The sequence below is a fragment of the Girardinichthys multiradiatus genome, chromosome 3, assembly GCF_021462225.1.
Source record: "Girardinichthys multiradiatus isolate DD_20200921_A chromosome 3, DD_fGirMul_XY1, whole genome shotgun sequence".
NCBI classification, from domain to species: Eukaryota; Metazoa; Chordata; class Actinopteri; order Cyprinodontiformes; family Goodeidae; genus Girardinichthys; species Girardinichthys multiradiatus.
Genome location: NC_061796.1, coordinates 39,409,544 through 39,418,726, shown reverse-complemented (window position 1 = coordinate 39,418,726; position 9,183 = coordinate 39,409,544).

Sequence of the window (9,183 nt, the reverse complement as noted above, 5' to 3'; positions counted from 1 at the left end):
AGTGGCTTGAAGATGAGCAGATGGATGTATTGGTTGACCGTAGCCTGGAGAAACAAATGAATGTATGGACGAACCAACACATGGACAGAGTGACACATGGTTGGATGGATCAACAGATGGATCAGTTGACTTGAGGGATGGACAGATGAATGAATGAAGAATGGATGGGTCAATGGGTGGGTGTGGGTGTGCAGCAAGATGGACGTACTGGTAGATGAATGAACAGATGGACAGAGGCATGGGAGGATGGTTTGACAGGCAGATCGATGAATGAACAGGATGGATGGATGGACTATTTGATTCTTTGATCCATTTCAATAATCCTAGTAAGAATTTAACAAAACACATGGAAAAATAGATCTGATAAGTTTTGGTTTGCAGGTGGATAAAAAGCTCTGCTGTAGCGCCATGGTGTTAATGGCGCTACAGCAGTACCTTGGGGGCAGTAGCTTGGGCCTCTGAGGTTTTAGGGCCAAGCCCAAATTACTTTGAGGTGTTTTAGTTTGTTGGATTTTTGAAAGACAACCAGTGTGCAAGTCCACTATTTGCAAATGATGATGTGGTAGCCCCGCCTTTAACCTAACCCTCCACCCCAAGCACTTTGGACGTAACAGCCACCTAACTATCAATCCATTTTCATTTGTGTGCCTAAAAGAAATGTGATGGTAGGGCACCAAACGTGGGTCTAGTCCTGGGGCCCACATCTTCTGAAATCCAGCCCTGACGACATGATAAACAAAAGAAAAACAAAAGCTGAAAACAGGCACATCATTTTCTTGGTTTGTTTGCCTATAATTTGCTGGAAATTTGTGCCATCTTGGCCATGGTCTTTGGTTTGAGGATGTTAGGCGGAGGTTTGGAGACCGGAGGGTCCGTGAAAGCTAACAGTGAGCTGACCACGCTGCCACTTTCTCTGAACGGAATGTTTGGTGTGGCATCAGTCACTGCTGGTATTTTGGGGATGGCCTGCCATTCCCTCATCATCGTGCCACAAACACACACACACACACACACACACACACACACACACACACACACACACACATGCATCACACTCAGCTCCCACCCCGTGCAGGGTAGTGATAGGCAGAGGACGATGTGTACACATCCTTATCGACGCCACTGCAGATGAAACCTACAGACACGGTTTCTCAACACCCCAGACCCACTCGCTGCACAGTTGGCCACCATTAGCCTCTTCTTTTAGCTTTGACTGTCCTAAGGCTAAGGAGAGGTGGGGCACTTTTTTTCCGATTCGCTACATTTTCCTAGGCTTAGAGGCCTCTGGGCTTACTGGGCCATGGAGAGGCAGACCCCGGTCTCCCTGGAGGCTCTCGGCCAACCTAGGCGCTTGGCATGGGTGGAACCACCCAACGGGAGCCATCCAAGAGCTGTGAATGGCTAAGATATGCTTCCACCGCGGGCAATCCCAGTCATGTGAAATTTCGATAGATGAAAGGAATGCACTTTTTCTGGAGGTGGAGTGAACAGGAGTAAATACAACTGCTTTTTTCATGCATTACCCCATGTTAGTGATAATAACTAATCTTTTATCAAAATCAGTTTTAGATCCAACAGTGATATCTTTAACATTGTTGTATAATATAATGTGGTCTCAGTTTGGGCTCATCAAGATAAATAAGGCGACTGTTTTGATACAGAATAGTTGATTAAATTCAGTAGTGTTGAAAAACAAAAAAATTGTTGACAAACAGCTCATTAGGAGTACACACCTGGTAAAGAAACCATTCTTCTTTGAATAACTGCTCACCTCTATGTCCATGTGTAAAAATAGTTGTAATCTATAAAGAATCAGCAGGATATACAAATATTTTTCTAATGCAGAATTTCGCTAAAATACCTCATTTTTTAAAAGTAGGCTAAAAATAATTAACTACGTATTTCAGCATACTGACTCTCTGGGTTAGTGATGCCCCAGGAGATGATTAAAAAGTAGATGGTAAGAAAATGGATAACAACTAGGATCAACAAAGTTTCAAGGTGATTTGTTGGCTTTTGTGAACACTGTGTCTGATGATCAAGTTTTCACAGATTTGTGTCAGAAGTCGAGGGTTTTTCTCTGACGAAAACAGTTCAGATCAGACAAAGGGAGCCTTATACCTGCAGAAGGTGTTGAGCGAAAACATGACTTGACGTCCACAAAAGATGGCTGATCCTAACATGGATGCCAAGGTCAAAGTTAATGATGACAAGAATCTAAACTAGTGGGAATCTATGTTTCTTTTTTAGGTTTTTCATCTGATTGATTTCCATGCATCTTCACATGTTCGTAAATACCTTGTTTGGCTGTTTTGGTTTTTTTCTCAGTGATATGCTAGTACACTAGTCATGCAAATCCAAGGTAATATACTTTAAACACTCCACAAAGCCCATCAACAGAGTGGAGGACTTAATTTTGTGACCTTGGTATAACTTAAGAGAGTGAAAGCGTTCAAAATGTTTGCTAATTTCCCAAGCTTTTTATAATGTATTATGTTTCGTGTGCAGGCATGGTGGCGCTAGTTAGTTCAACAACCGATCTTTCTTGGCATTTGTGACTGAGGCCTTCACAGAAACACAAGATTTCCACTGAGAACAATTTACACAAAAGGGGACCCTATTTAAGTATTGAGTGACTTCTGCAGGCAGTTAGTTGCACTTGATTATATTTAGGGCCATCAGAGTAAAAGGGCCTGAATACAAATGTATGTCACACTTTTCACTTCATGTTCATTAGATGCACTATTTTGTGCATCAAATCACATAAACTCCAAGTTAAATCTGTATTAGTTTGTACTTTTTCTGTGTAAAAATGGGGAAATGTTCAATAGTTATTAACACATTTGCAAGGTACTGCGCTTAAAATATCACTACATAGGAAAATTGTTCTTTGACAGATCTGTGTATTTTTTTTACTGGCAGGATTACTTCAGCCAGCCAGTTGGTATCATGGTCACTGTCTTATATAAGTTACAGGTTTAAGTCAGCGTCATCAAATCATCCAATATTAATAAATAAAAAAAATACAGAGCTAATAAACACCTGTTTCAGCCTTGATGTTATTTTAATACTTCTACACCTACTGTGTTATAAGACTATTTAACATGATCACTAATCAGTTTTTTTTCTAAAAACAAATGTCACCATGTCAAAGAAATGTATTAAAGATAACACATCATCTAATCAATGATGTAAACGCACACTGATGAAGGATTGTAGTAATTCTTAATGTAGACATGTTGTTTTTTTAATTCGCTCTGACTCCCCAGCCTTTGATGGTTATGATTAATATGGCCAGGAAATGTTTGTGAGCAAGACATATACAGTGATTCATCTGCAAAATAATCCAATCATTACCAACTAATGACAGAGGGGGGTGAAAAATGATGCAGTGGCTCCCCAACATGCATCAGGGCCCCACTGATGCAGAGGATTGGGCGCCCCACCTGTCACAGCCATGCAGTAATTGCATTGTGGGCTCTCCCCTCTCCTCAGCCTGTGCTCCTCTCTTCCACATCCGCTGCCATTCAGCTGCGCAGACAAAGCTTAATGAAGCTGTCTGACGAGGTGGCAATTACAGACTTCTGTCATTGTCACCGGGGGCAACCACGGAGGTGGAGGGGGTGGCGTAGGATATCTCACCCCTGAGGGTTTCTGCGCTCCCGCTGCGTTACGCTGGATGGCAGGGTGGCTAAGCTGCTGTCAAAGTCAACTGGAGAGAGCGAGCTGGATTAGAGGGTTACTGTTTGAGTGATTGTTAGAAGTGAAGTGAAGCATTGCGACGTATGGAGATGGCTCTGGATTGATTGATGATTCGGTGACACTTCCACATTCACTTAAAAATGGAGCATTGCTTCCATGTGCAGTCAGAAAAATGATCCCCCATTGTTTCAGTAATTTTTTACCCTAAATTATTTGGGGAAAAAAAAGTTTTTATGATTCTGGAGGAACTTTTCAATATTGTCCTCATTAAAATTTGACCAAAGTTGTATATTTTGAAAGGTTGTGGTGAACTACTTTTACAATACTAAAAATTGGTCTAATGAGGCCAATAATTTGGAAAACATTCAATTTTACTGTATCTTTGTTGAATATTACAATAATTCCCTCTTTTCTTTTATCACACTGTTCCTATCACTTTCCTTCATTGCCAGAAACTGCAATACTGAATGTGCAAATGTATGCCTGACAGGCGTAGGGGATATGGTACCCAGAAGAAAACAAATCATGCTTATTGGTGAAATGTGTCACCTTTTATTTGATTTTTATGTGTACTAAATTGTCCATTAGTAATTACCTGTTTCGAGACAAAAAATCCATGTATTGTGTTTGTTTAAAATGTAAAAACCAGTAACTTGTTCAGTTGGTTGTATTTAAGAAGCTGCTGATCTACTGGGATTTTCTTGCACAACCATCTCTCAGGTTTACAAACAATGGTCCAAACTGAGTAAATCGAGCAGCAGGTGTGCAGACCAAAATGCCCTGTTGATGTGTGAGATCAGAGAAGAAAGGGCAGGCAGGTTTGAGATGAGAGAAAGTCAAATTGCCATTCTTTACAACCAGTGTATGCAGAATACCATGTTTGATGCCACAACATGAAGCAGAAGACCACACTGAGGACCACTCCTGTCTGCTACGAAGAGGAAACTGAAGCTACAGTTCACACATACTTCAACAACTGAATTGTGCTGCCTGGTTCTATGAGTCTGTATTTCAGCTGCAACATTCAGATGGTCGGGTCAGAATTTGGTGTAAACAACATGAAAACATGGATCTGCCTGACTTGGAATAAATGTGTCAGGCTGATGGTTGTGAAATGGTGTGAAAGATGTTTTCTTGGCAACTTTGGGCCCATTAGTACTAGCTGTACATTGTCTGGATGCTACAGTCTAACAGAGTATTGTTGACCATACCTGTATGACCAGCAGGATAATGGACCATGAAACAAAGCTAAAAAGGAATACAGATTTTTTCTGGTTGCAGTTGTATCAGAGACCATGTTGCTCTCAAGAGAATTTGCATAAGAAGCTTAATGGCATCAGATGTATCATTTCAATTCTTAGTTGTGATGTAACTGGTGCATCACAGACATGTTTTACAAGTCCAGCTTAATAAACCTGTACAGACAAAGCCTCCTTAAGAGATGAAAACAAGCTGCCTCTATGTTGAGAGTTGAATTCAAAAAGCCATCGAAAAGAGTGTATTGAAGCTAACTCAACAGGTAAATGTAAAAAAGCAACTGTAACTTTAAAGATCTTTTATAGAGGTAATTAAATCAGTAAAGAACTTCAGATTACATTTTACAAAATCTGAAGCTGGTTTTCTTTCTTTGAAAACTAAGAAAGACTTCACCACTGTGTCTTTAAGATTGTGTAATCATTTTGAATTACAATGCATTTGTGTGTGATTTAAAAATAAATACTTGAAAATATCCATGAACCAAAAGAGACTCTTCACTCTGCAGATCAATACCTTAGAAGAACAAGAACATGTCTGCCTCTTAGATAAAAAGGACCCAAAAGCTGACTAAGAGTCAATGGCAATGTGTTAGGTTTAATGGAAAGCTAGAGCATGAGATGATAATTGTTGTAGGGCAGAAGGCGATGAAGCTTTGTAGCAGCAGATGAGGGCTTAAGAGAGAATATACGATCAGAAGAACCGCAAAATGTTTTTAATGTTTTCAGCAAACCTAGAGGCCAGGGCTAACTGTTTCACTGAATCAGAAGATCTGTTGAAGAGCAAATGTAGAGTCTGGGTATTTATGGACGGTGGTAATTGGAAAGAGCCGCACTTTGGCCCAGCCCATCAGATGCTGCTTCTGTAGACAAGTCTGCAGCGCCATTCGGCCTCCTCATGATAGCACATAAGATTAAATAATTGTCTTCATTAATTCTTAAACTTCCTCTGTTTGCAGGCTGGTTAAGGCCTCACACTCTTGTAGACACACACAGACATACATGCTCATATGTATATCTGTGTTTCACATCAACACATATGTTACCATAGCTACATCATGCCTGCCTGCCCTATATAATTATGTGAGATTCCATGACGTGGTTTTTGTACAAAGAATATTGTAAACACAACTTGTGTCTCCTTCCTGCATCTCTTTCTGATCTACTTTACTGTTAAATGACATTTCAAGCAGCAGAGTAACAAAGATTTTCAACTGCGTTATTGGTTTTTTACATGTTTTTACTCAACAAGCTTCAATATTAAATTTTTTGCCATATACATTTTTTCTACCTAAGAAAGACATAATTATATAGTTGTAGGAGAAGTTGACAGCTTTTCACACAAATGAAAAACAAACTAAGGTGAAAAAATAAACATTATAAATATTAAAAAGGCGTTCAGCCAGCAAATAGTGCCAGTATAAATTGGCAATTATGTTAGATCGCTCTGGAACATCGGCTGGAAAACTATTTGCTTAAAAGATATTTGGTGGTTTGATGATGGGGAGAATCAATGTCAGACGAATCAATACAAAATCTTCCAACTGTTGGTTTATGTTAGGATTTACTGACCTTCTCCTTCTGCTCACTTATCACTCTTTTATTGGACTAATTAATCTGGGATCCCATGTTGACCTAGTATGCAGGATTTTGGGCAAGATCCATTCAAATTTGACACCATTTTGATCTAAGATGGCAATTCCCAACTTGGGCTCTGCAAAGCAGATGATACAGTTTGGTGCCTCTGTGAGGATGTTTTCTGCACCAATGTGGAGATTAATCAAACTATTCAAGTACATGAAGGATTTGATTGGCAAGGAGCTGTTACAACTACAACCAAACCAGAAGGTATAGACAGTGGCATCACTAACAGAGCAAAAGGAGAGATGAGATATACAGCTCATTGAGGGGAACTACAGGTCCTTCTCAAAATATTAGCATATTGTGATAAAGTTCATTATTTTCCATAATGTCATGATGAAAATTGAACATTCATATATTTTAGATTCATTGCACACTAACTGAAATATTTCAGGTCTTTTATTGTCTTAATACGGATGATTTTGGCATACAGCTCATGAAAACCCAAAATTCCTATCTCACAAAATTAGCATATCATTAAAAGGGTCTCTAAACGAGCTATGAACCTAATCATCTGAATCAACGAGTTAACTCTAAACACCTGCAAAAGATTCCTGAGGCCTTTAAAACTCCCAGCCTGGTTCATCACTCAAAACCCCAATCATGGGTAAGACTGCCGACCTGACTGCTGTCCAGAAGGCCACTATTGACACCCTCAAGCAAGAGGGTAAGACACAGAAAGACATTTCTGAACGAATAGGCTGTTCCCAGAGTGCTGTATCAAGGCACCTCAGTGGGAAGTCTGTGGGAAGGAAAAAGTGTGGCAGAAAACGCTGCACAACGAGAAGAGGTGACCGGACCCTGAGGAAGATTGTGGAGAAGGGCTGATTCCAAACCTTGGGGGACCTGCGGAAGCAGTGGACTGAGTCTGGAGTAGAAACATCCAGAGCCACAGGTGCCGCATTCCCCAGGTCAAGCCACTTTTTTACCAGAAACAGCGGCAGAAGCGCCTGACCTGGGCTACAGAGAAGCAGCACTGGACTGTTGCTCAGTGGTCCAAAGTACTTTTTTCGGATGAAAGCAAATTCTGCATGTCATTCGGAAATCAAGGTGCCAGAGTCTGGAGGAAGACTGGGGAGAAGGAAATGCCAAAATGCCAGAAGTCCAGTGTCAAGTACCCACAGTCAGTGATGGTCTGGGGTGACGTATCAGCTGCTGGTGTTGGTCCACTGTGTTTTATCAAGGGCAGGGTCAATGCAGCTAGCTATCAGGAGATTTTGGAGCACTTCATGCTTCCATCTGCTGAAAAGCTTTATGGAGATGAAGATTTCATTTTTCAGCACGACCTGGCACCTGCTCACAGTGCCAAAACCACTGGTAAATGGTTTACTGACCATGGTATCACTGTGCTCAATTGGCCTGCCAACTTTCCTGACCTGAACTCCATAGAGAATCTGTGGGATATTGTGAAGAGAACGTTGAGAGACTCAAGACCCAACACTCTGGATGAGCTAAAGGCCGCTATCGAAGCATCCTGAGCCTCCATAAGACCTCAGCAGTGCCACAGGCTGATTGCCTCCATGCCACGCCGCATTGAAGCAGTCATTTCTGCCAAAGGATTCTTGACCAAGTATTGAGTGCATAACTGTACATGATTATTTGAAGGTTGACGTTTTTTGTATTAAAAACACTTTTCTTTTATTGGTCGGATGAAATATGCTAATTTTGTGAGATAGGAATTTTGGGTTTTCATGAGCTGTATGCCACAATCATCCGTATTAAGACAATAAAAGACCTTAAATATTTCAGTTAGTGTGCAATGAATCTAAAATATATGAATGTTCAATTTTCATCATGACATTATGGAAAATAATGAACTTTATCACAATATGCTAATATTTTGAGAAGGACCTGTAGATTATTTAAAAATCCTTCAAATTTGTGACATTTTACAAAGCCAGTCAGTTTAGATGGACAGCCATGACATGTTTGCAGTTGTGGATTCTCTTTCCAATTTCAGATGATGGATTATATGAAATGCTAAAAAGCTTAGGTTGTTCTTTAACCTCCTCATGCCTTTTTCTCTGTTACAGAGTAATGACACACTAAATTATTTCATGCAAAGATACAATAAACAAATATTGGTTTGAAAGATGCAAACAGAATCAGGAAAGGCTATTATATGAAGAGAAGGGTTTATGTGGATGTTTTACGTTAACCACAGTTACCAAAGTTGGGATAATAAAGCAGACCTTGTTAGTTTGAATCTGCATTGACCTAATAACATATCAGAGTCGTATTACCTACAGCCGCTCATCAGAACCCATCAGCCATCAGTGAGACATGGACAGACAGACAGTCCTCCCCCTGGATGTCTGGGTTGTGTGTGACTGAGTAATGAGTCCACAATCAGACTCAGGAGATGCAGAGAGCAGAGAGAGTTCAAACTTGAACTGAGTTTTGCAGAATCTGGATCCCTCTGCTACTTTTTCTTTTCCAACTTATAGCACTGCTGGGTAGAGAATAATATTTCCTGACAGAAACAATTTACACTTGATGGTAAATTGAAATGACTCACAGTTAAAAACCCCTGAAATATCTGCACATGCAGACACTTTGGTTTCTCTCTCATCTCTTGGTGTCTGTC